This window comes from Panthera uncia (assembly GCF_023721935.1).
Source record: "Panthera uncia isolate 11264 chromosome A1 unlocalized genomic scaffold, Puncia_PCG_1.0 HiC_scaffold_16, whole genome shotgun sequence".
NCBI lineage: Eukaryota > Metazoa > Chordata > Mammalia > Carnivora > Felidae > Panthera > Panthera uncia.
The window spans coordinates 73,315,821-73,326,217 of record NW_026057576.1 but is presented as its reverse complement, the minus strand read 5'-3'; positions in this window follow the sequence as shown (position 1 = coordinate 73,326,217).

Here is a 10,397-nt window from a genome sequence, read left to right as displayed (position 1 = left end):
GTTTCTGTGTCTCTCTCTCTGCCCCTCCCCTGCTCACGCTCTGTCTCTCTTTCCTTCAAAAATAAACATTAAAAATTTTTTAAATGGTTTATTATTTCAAAAGCAGAGCTTATAAAGTTGAGGGTTAGATTTGCTTCAAAAGAGGGGAAGGGCTTTGTTATGTATGATTTAGAACATTGAAATAACAGTAGCAACATTTCCCCCAACTTTCCTTTCCCTTATTAGGCCCCACCTACAGAATTACTACTCGTTCTGTGGTTCCTGCTTCCATGAAGGAAGTCTACTTTGGGATCATGTGCCCTGGAAAGCTTGCCCCTGTTTACTGCTCCTGTCTGAGAATTATAACGCACTCTTGTAACCAAACTAAGTTTGTTTGAGTTTGTGCCTTGGTAACTCACAGATCAACTACATTGGGTGAGTTGTCGCACAAAGGAAACTTTATGGGCAGCAAATAAAGAGATCACTGGGAGTGACTTGCAATGCCATGATTCTCTGAGCAGAGGTGAATGGGTTTCTTTTATTTAGGGTCACGATGAATATTTAGATAGAGCAGACTTGCCATCAGATATAGAGGCACCTTATAGAGGATGTAGAGGACAAGCACCTTAACGAAACATACCGATGCATACATTGTGTGTTGGGTAAATGAGGCTTGTGCTCCTCTTTGGACAGAGATTTTGGTATTATAATGGTGGAAAGGTACCTGTCAGTCACTTCAAGGGTCACTTCATGGTCCATCTGTGCAGGTGTGAGTCGGGGGTTAAGTTCAAGAAAAGCTTAAGGAAAAATGTGGAACAGAGGTCAGTGAATACAGACTGGTGGGCAGTAAAGATCAGGTCTTGGGGTCCAGCTGGTGACACTATCATCTCAGAAACCTATACACCAGAGAACATTCTGGAAGTAATCAATAATTAAAAGTCCCTGGGTACAGACTTTTCCATGAAGCTCTGAGAGTATCCTTCCTTATTGAAGGCATAAACTCTGGTGTGAGGCTTATATCAGAGCCTTCAGATATGCAGCGGTATAAAAAACTACCTATGGATTGCAAAAACTGAGTGCCTGTAGGTAATTTATTATAACAGCAAATAGTCTCAGAATGGAGGAGAGGGTGAGTCTCTATTGGGTATACTGCACAACTATTTTGTAAGGGTTTGGTAATGTTTCCTTGAAGTTAAGAATATATCATCGATAGCCAGAGAAGTGGCAAATCTCTAGGGTCTTCCCATAAATTATATGCTTTCTGAAATATTTATGTTAATAATTGTTATGGACAGAGTTGTGTCCCCCACTGAGTTCATATGCTTAAGGTCTAACCTTCAATGTGGCTGTGTTTGGAGATCAGGTTGTTAAGGAGGTTATTAAGGATAAACAATATCATAACGTTGGGGTCCTGATGCAATATGATTGGTGTCCTTACGAGAAGAGAGAGAGACAGCATTGTGCATGCATACACAAAAAGGCCCTAGAGGGGCACAGTGAGAAGGTGGCCTTTTGCGAACTAAGGAGAAAGGTCTCACCAGAAACCAACCTTGCCAACACTTTGATGTTGGACTTCTGGTCTCCAGATTTCAAGGAAATGTATTTCTACTATTTAAGCCATCCAGCCTATGGAATTTTGTTACGGCTGCCTGGGCAGATTAATACCGTAACAGTCTCCTGTTAAAACTTTATCTGGTGACAGTATAGCATCTCTTTTGATTTTACAACTTTTCCCAGGCAGCTCTTACTACAGTGTTGAGGTGAGTTAAGAAATATGGAGTATGTCAAACCTAATTATTTCTACCACTTTCTTTTTATGAGATAAAAAAACAAAAACAAAAACAAAACCAAAACAAACAAACAAAAAAACCCAAACACATCTTTGTGATTACCCAGTGACCCCTAAGATTAGTTTTAAGTGTAAAAGATGTACAAAACTTTATTTTCCCCTAATTTAGTATACAGTCTTAAGCAAAATCTAAAGAGTTTGTAGCAGAACCCAAATTAGTCTGCCCAAAGCACAGCAAAGCTCATCACTGAGACATCGAGTGTGTAGCAGGGACAGGGTTTATTCCTAAGGCAGGAGAAAGGCAGGCAACCTCAGGTCCTCCTCCCTGAGGTGGGAGAGAGGAAGGTTTTTAGAATCATAGGGGTGGGGGTTATATGCATACTTATAAAAGGGCAAGAGAACCTAGGACTGTTCATAAGGAAAGAAGGGGCATGTGCATTGAGCAAACATACATGTAGCCCATGTTCCATTGTTGCTTGTGGTGGCAGGGGCTTCACATTAGAATGAGACACAGTCAGCCCCTGATGCCAGGATAAGAGATCTAGGTGTATACAAACATGTATATGTATATCTATCTATCTATCTATCTATCTATCTATCTATCTATCTATATCTATATAGAGATATAGATATAATATAGATATAGATAGATAGCTTTAATTTGCCAAAGATCTATTCAATTATATGCATGTGGAATCTTAAAATGTTTCTGAAGTACACATTTTAATTTTTTAACGTTTATTTATTTATTTTTGAGAGAGAAAGAGAGAGAGTACAAGAGGGGGGAGGTACAGAGAGAGAAAGAAAGAGAGAGAAAGAGAAAGAGAGAGAGAGAGAGAGAGAGAGAGAGAGAGAATCCCAAGCAGGGTCCATGCTTTCGGTGCAGAGCCAGATGCGGGGCTTGATCCCACAAACTGTGAGATCATGACCTGAGCTGAAATCAGGAGTTGGTAGCCCAACCATCTGAGCCATCCGGGCGTCCCATGAAGTACACATTTTATTTATTTTTTTTTAAATCTAGTCCTTTTAAATTATTATAAGTTAATTTTTTAAATTTTCCTTGAAGTTCAGGAGTAATGGATATACTGAGTGCTTATATGTCTTTAGAAGCTAATTGGAGCAGTTTATTTTATTTTATTTTTTATTTTTTTAAAGTTACATCCAAATTAGTTAGCATATACTGCAACAATGATTTCAGGAGTAGATGCCTTAGTACCCCTTACCCATTTAGTCCACCCCCCTCCCACAACCCCTCCAGTAACCCTCAGTTTGTTCTCCACATTTATGAGTCTCTTCTGTTTTGTCCCCCTCCCTGTTTTTGTATTATTTTTGTTTCCCTTCCCTTATGTTCATCTGTTTTGGCTCTTAAAGTCCTCATATGAGTGAAGTCATATGATTTTTGTCTTTCTCTGAGTGACTAGTTTCACTTAGCATAATACCCTCCAGTTCCATCCACGTAGTTGCAAATGGCAAGATTTCATTTTTTTTTTGTTGCCCGAGTAATACTCCATTATATATATATATATATATATACACACCACACCTTCTTTATCCATTCATCCACTGATGGACATTTGGGCTCTTTCCATACTTTGGCTGTTGTTGATGGTGCTGCTATAAACATGGGGGTGCATGTGCCCCTTCGATGGATGCTGTATCTCTTGGATAAATACCTAGTAGTGCAATTGCTGGGTCGTAGGGTAGTTCTATTTTTAGTTTTTTGAGGAACCTCCATACTGTTTTCCGGAGTGGCTGCACCAGCTTGCATTCCCAAGTTTTTTTTTTTTTTTTTTTTTTTTTTTTAATTTAAGGAGAAAGGAAAATATTTCATATCCACAAGAAGAAATCAAGCTCTTTTTTAATCACAGACATGACATTAGAGAGCTCCTAGCTTCATTCAGCGACTTTAGCCACAGGCCAAACATACAGGCAAAGATATAAAAATTTATTAGTCCGCATCAAAGAGCTGTTTTATTTCCCAATGCATATGAAATCCTTAGTTGAGTTGAGCTCACGAATAGAAAAATAGACAGTAAGACCTACTGAGATTATCTTTAATCTTTCATTCAAAAAAGAGGAGATCTACAGAGATACTCAACTTATCAGATCATAAAACCAAATTCCTAATTGTTTCCTCCCATCAGGAATTACATGACCAGGCAGGGATTAGCCTGGGACAAAACAAAACACAAAGTTAGTAGGAAAAAAATGTGCAAGAAACAGAGTTAACAAAGTTAAACTTTTATTGCTACTTTGATTCTTTGTGTGTAGCAGGAGCCTTAGTTCAAGGCTTAAACCAGCCATCAGGTGTCATTCTCTAGTAGCTACATTTAACTGGATTTTGTTATCAGCTGAACCTTTTGATAGATGACCTACCCCTACACCTGTTAATAATTTTCCAAAAAAAGTAAAGTCATGCTGCCCAGGCAAATTGAAAATAAACACATCCAAATTTTATTTAACTTACCCATTAATGAGGGAAGCAGTGAGATGTTGAAATCAGTTCGCACAAATTTGTATTTTCAACCCCGCCTCCACTGACCCAAGCCCTTTCAACGATTGCTTATTTGGCATTGCATCGGGATGTCTTAAGTGCCTCTCGTATTCTACCGTGTCACAAAGGGAATTCGTGATTTCCCTTCCCAGACCTCTTCCAGTTTTCTCTGCTTCTGACAGTAGTTCTACCTTATGTCAAATTGCTTATGGCCAAAATCAAAGACTAATACTTGAACGCTTTTTCCAGTACTTGTACACGTCACCATGTCCATGCTGTTACAGCGCTTGTGGATTTTTTCCTAAACATCCCTTATTTTGTCTCCTACTGTCATAACCACCTGGGCTGGTGCTCTCCACCGTTATCTCCGTCCCACGAATACCATTTCACACAACGTAAGGCTTAGCCTCCTTTCTGCCCCTTGCCTTTGCTACTTTGGGCATCCTTTTATCCATCCAAATCATTTCTCCTATATTAGCCACAAGGATAGTTGCCAAATGCAGATCTGGCAATTTATCCCACTACTAAAAGCCTTTCACGATTCCCCATTGTTATTCGGTAAGACCCAGCCCTCTGCCCGGCCTGCAAGGCTACCTGCTTCTGCTGCTTGCTACCCTTCTCTTCTCTTCAATGTCATGGTGAACCAGGTTCTTGCCCTTGCGGGTTCAACCTTCACTGATTTCTTTACACGTCTTTCGGTGTCTTCCCACTGCGGGGTCTTGCAGGTGCTGTTTTCTATTCTTGTAATGTTTTCTTCTAACTCTCCCACTTCGGTTCACACCTATGATCATTCAAGTTCATCGCATTTCTTACGTTGTCAGGGCTCTCTCTTCCTTGAGGGCCGAGATAAGGGCAAACACCACCTGCCTCCCATGCACTTAAAAACCAGTGTAATCTTACACTGTCTTTTGTGAAAATGTGAGTGTTTTCTCTAACATTGCTCTGTAAGTTTCAGGAGTACAGGGCCGTGTTCATTTCCATGTCTCCTATTACTAGAGCACGGTGTATAGTGAGCATAGGTCTGTATTTGCTGAATTCCTGAAACGTCTCTTTTGTTGCCTTCTCAGTAAGATGATGGCAACAGTAATATCACCCTTCATACAGATGTTTTTTTGAGAATTACTGAAGAATGCATTCAAATATTCCTTGAGTACTGCTCAAGCATTTCCATATCACCTGTCATTCAAATTTCCTTCAGTATCTTGGATATTATTCATTTGGGCCTCTAGAGGGTTAACCGATTAAAAAAAAGTCACTGAATTTTACTATTACCTTACTATCGCAGTTACAACTAGATTCACCCCCCGGTAACAGAAAATTGTTGTCGTGGCGGATTAAACAGAGTATTTATTTTGTGCAACAGGAAATACAGGGATAGGCAGGCGAGATCTTAGAGGCAAGGAAGTGGGGCCCTCGTAGTTTCCCGCAGTGGGGGGCAGCACCTCCGGGCAGGAAAACAAGACAGAGAGGAAGTGACCTCAGCAGACTACAGCTTTCCCCAGGAGGAGGGAAAAATCAGGTTTCAAGCCTTCGAGGTCTCTACAACAGACAGACAAGGCACTAGGGAAAGAAAGAGAAGGCGGGTCAGTCACCTGCAGGTGTGTGCCATACCTATCCTGGGTGCCAGGTCTTGCTTACCGTGAAGCCAAATGGCCCTGTCACCCATCCAGTGGGGTGTGGCAGCAGCCCCCCATCTTTGTGACGTGTGTGAAGTTAGTTTTGCCTTAATTGTTATGAATATACCATTGGAAATCACCATCTTGAGAAGTTCTGCGAAATGAACATTGCTTCCTCTTGGTACAGAGCCAGACCATTAGAAAGATTGTCCCTTGTGGACAAATACCAATGCAGAGCTGGTTTGAAGTAAGCGTTTTTAGCAACAAAAGAAATACTTCTCATTTTCGAACTGCATAGGCAACTCATTATTATTATTATTTTTTTTTTTTTGAATTCTGAAACTGCAGCTTGACAAGAGAGAGGAAAATATTTTCTTTTCTGAAGGCTGCCAAGAAGAAAGGCCATTCTCATTTGTTAAAATAAGAAGAGGTAATATGTTAAAATAAGCACACTCTGACCTTATTTTCGAGCCCAACACTCTCTAGAAAAAAACACTTCTTTTAAAGTGAAGAGAAGTTCAGTTATTTTTGCAGACATTGACTTTTTTGTAGGCCTGCGTCATCTTTCAGTTTTATTTATAATAAAACTTATTAGCTGCAAGGACAACGTTTGAAACTTGTTGCTGAATACTTAAGAGCCTCTTATGTCTTTCGGCATTCTTGCCAGAGAATGGCTTTACGGCTTTAAACCATCCTGGGGTGCAGATCATTTAATTCTATTTTTTTTTTTTTACATTTATTTATTTTTTGAGAGACAGAGCACAAGCTGGGGAGGGGCAGAGAGAGAAGGAGACACAGAATCTGAAACAGGCTCCAGGCTCCGAGCTGTCAGCACAGAGCCCGACGTGGGGCTCAAACTCACAAACCTTGAGATCATGACCTGAGCCGAAGTCGTATGCTCAACCGACTGAGCCACCCAGGGGCCCCTACAGATCATTTTATTCTAGTCGTTAGACACGGGGTGGTATAACGATCACCATATGCTATTTTCGTAGAGAGATGTGAACCGTAATGATTTCGTAACATTAAAAAAAACAGACAACCACTTGTACTCAGCTCCAAAAAGTCACCAAATGGAGACTTAATGCCCACCTTAATTACAGTCCAGCCTCCCCAGAAATGGAATCTTAAACCAGTCAGTCTGGAATTACCTGGTCGACACTAGCAGGTAAACAGACCCCAGCCATCTCCCAAATAGCAAGGCGACCTTGCCACACAGAATGAGTTCTCTCTGCTAGAACAGGATTTCCTGGTCCCTCACCCTCCATCCGGGAGAGTCCTTCGTTCTGTACAGCCCTTCTGAGCTCCCTTCTGTGTGCTGCATAGATGCTGCCTGGTTCATGAATCATTGACTCAGACCAGTAGGATCCTTAACATTTGCATTATATCTTTAACATTTCTTTAAAATTGACTCCGTTGAGTTTTTTTAAACAGATTCTGTGCTCCTAAATGAGCTGGAAGCTTCTGCTGCCCTCACTTTTCCTACCTTGCCAACTCTATGATCTGAAGCTATGATACTCCATTCACATTCACTGTGTTATTTTCATTTTTGAAATAACACAATACGAAGGGAAGACTCTATAAACCTTAGAAAAAGTGAGACAACAAGGTACAAAACATTTATTATGAAGCCGAGTTGTCATTCTGTACTCATTATGCTGCTGCGAATAAGCCAGAATCATTTGGTCAATGTGGATACTTTGTTATTCCTCAATGTTTCTTATAAACTCTGACTGAATATCTATGACTAAGGCCTTTAGAGTAGAATAATGAGGAAAGGTGCCTAAAAATCCCTTTCTTCTGTTCCTTTTCCTTATAATTTTCCTCTCTCACAGATACACCACTTTGTTTATTTTTATGAAATTATTTTTATAAAATAAAAATAAACATTTAAGTTTTGAGTAGTTACAAATTTTCAGAAAAATCCCAACAAGAATGCAGAAAGCTCTCACACCCCAGCCTGGCTTCTGCTGTCATTAACGACCTACATTAGTATGGTGCCCTTGTGCTAATGAATTATTTTTAACCTAAGTCCATATTTTATTTAGATTTCCTTAAACTTTTACCTAATTTTTTTGTTGTTGCTGTTGTTGTTCTAGGAATGTACTCAGGACCCCGCAGAACTTTTTTTTTTTTTAATGTTTATTTATTTTTGAGACAGAGTGAGACAGAGCATGAACGGGGGAGGGTCAGAGAGAGAGGGAGACACAGAATCCGAAACAGGCTCCAGGCTCTGAGCTGTCAGCACAGAGCCCGACGCGGGGCTCGAACTCACAGACCGTGAGATCTCGACTTGAGCCGAAGTTGGACGCTCAACCGACTGAGCCACCCAGGTGCCCCAGGACACCACAGAACTTTTAATCATCTTGTGTCATTAGGCTACCTTGGTCAGTGACAGTTCTTGAAATTGTTCTTTTTTTTTTTTCTTTTTTCTTATTTATTTTGAGAGAGAGAGAGAGAGAGAGAGAGAGAGAGAGAGAGAAAGCCAGCACACGAATGGGGAGGGATGGCGGTGTGAGAGAAAATCCCAAGCAGACTCTGAGCTGTTAGCACAGAGCCTTACCTTACACAGGGCTTGAACTCATGAACCCTGAGATAATGACCTGAGCTGAAATCAAGAGTTGCCTGCTTAACCGACTGAGCCACTGAGGCACCTCTTTCTTGTTTTCTTATGACTGACAGTTTTGAGGAATATCGGTCAGGTTTTTTTTTTTTTTTTTTTTTTTTTTACAGAATATCCCTTTTTGGAGATTTTTTTTGTATCTTTTCATCACTATTAGATTAAGCTTAGGCTCTTCAGGGAGAAAGATCACAGAGGCAAAGTACCGTTTTCCTCACATCATACATAATCACAGGTGCATATTATCAACATGGCTTACAACCACTGATGTTGACATTAATCCCCCAGTGGAGGTAATGTTTGTCATATGTTTCCACTGTTAATATTTTTCATTTCCATTCTGCATTTTTTGGAAGGAGGTCACTGTGAACACCCACGCATAAGGAGTGGAGAATTCTGCTGCAGGTTCTTGAAAACAAAGAATCCATATAAATTATTTGGGATTCATCTTGATGAGAGATGTATCCTTTCTCCCCAGTTTGTTTACGTATTCAGTCATCTTATTTCAGTATGTTACTTACGTGAATGTGGATTCATAGGTATTGCTTTTGACCTTTGGGATATAATCCCGTCTTACTGTATTTATTTTTGCCCAGATTGTTCCAGGTTTGGCCATTTGGCCCGCTCAGCTGGCTGCTATGTCCTTTTGATGTTATTGTGGATTTTCGGGGCCCACCATCTTTCTGACACTTCAACATGCTCCAGGCTCATTCTATACATCACTGATCCCAGTCATTTCTCCCAAGTTTTTGAGAAAAGCTTAGCATCATAAATCCACCATTACAGTATCATACAGAATAGTTTCACTCCCCCTGCCCCTCATCCCTTGTGCTCTCTCCTTTGCATGGAACCCTTTGCAACCACTGATCTGTTCCTGTCTCTTTTGTCCTTCCATAATGTCATAAAAATGGGATCATACAGTGGGTAGCCTTTTCAGAATGGCTTCTTTCATGTGGTAATATTAATTGAATATTCATCTATATCTGCATATATGTTGCTAGCTCTTTTTTTTTTTTATCACTGAATAGTATCCCATTGTATGGATGTACCACTCTTCCCCCATTTACCCTAGCGAAGGGCATCTCAGCTGTTTCCACTTTTGAGCAATGGCGAATAAAGCTACTGTACATATTTGTTTGCTGGGTTTCATGCGGACGTGAGTTTTCAAATAAGTTGGTTAAATGCCTAGTAATGCAGTGGCTGGATTTTATGGCAAGGTTTTGTTTTGCTTTGTACGAAACTGCCCCGCTGTCTTCTAAAGCAGACGTATCATTTTGAAGTCTTATCAGCAGTTCATGAGAGTTCCCACTACTCCTCATCCTTGCCAGGATTTATATTCTTAGGTTTTTTTTTTTGTTGTTGTTGTTTCAATTTTTATTTTAGATATTTAATGTGTAGTGATTATTTCATTGTCTTAATTTGCATTTCCTGATGACAAATAATGGATTATTTGTATGCTTTCTTACAAATTTGCGTATCTTTTCTGGCAAGGTGTCTATCCAGAAATTATGCTCATTTTTAAAAATTGTGTTCTCTTGGTGGATTTTAGAAATTCTTTGTATATTTTATATACAAATCTCTTATTAGGTATGTGTTTTGCAAATATTTTCTCCCAGTCCCAAATATTTTCTCCCAGACTTGTCTTTGTTCTCTGCACAGTGCCTTTCTCAGAGGGTTTTTAATTTTAATAAAGTCCAACATGTTTTTGTTGTTGATTGTATTAGTGGTGTTGTATTTAACACTCATCACTAAATCCAAGGTCACAATGATTTACTTCTATGTTTTTTCTAGATGTTTTATAGATTGCATCTTACATATGTAGTGATCCACTTTGATTTCATTTTTGTGTAAGGTCTAAGGTGTTTTTTATTTATTTGCCCTGATTTGGCATGTGGATGT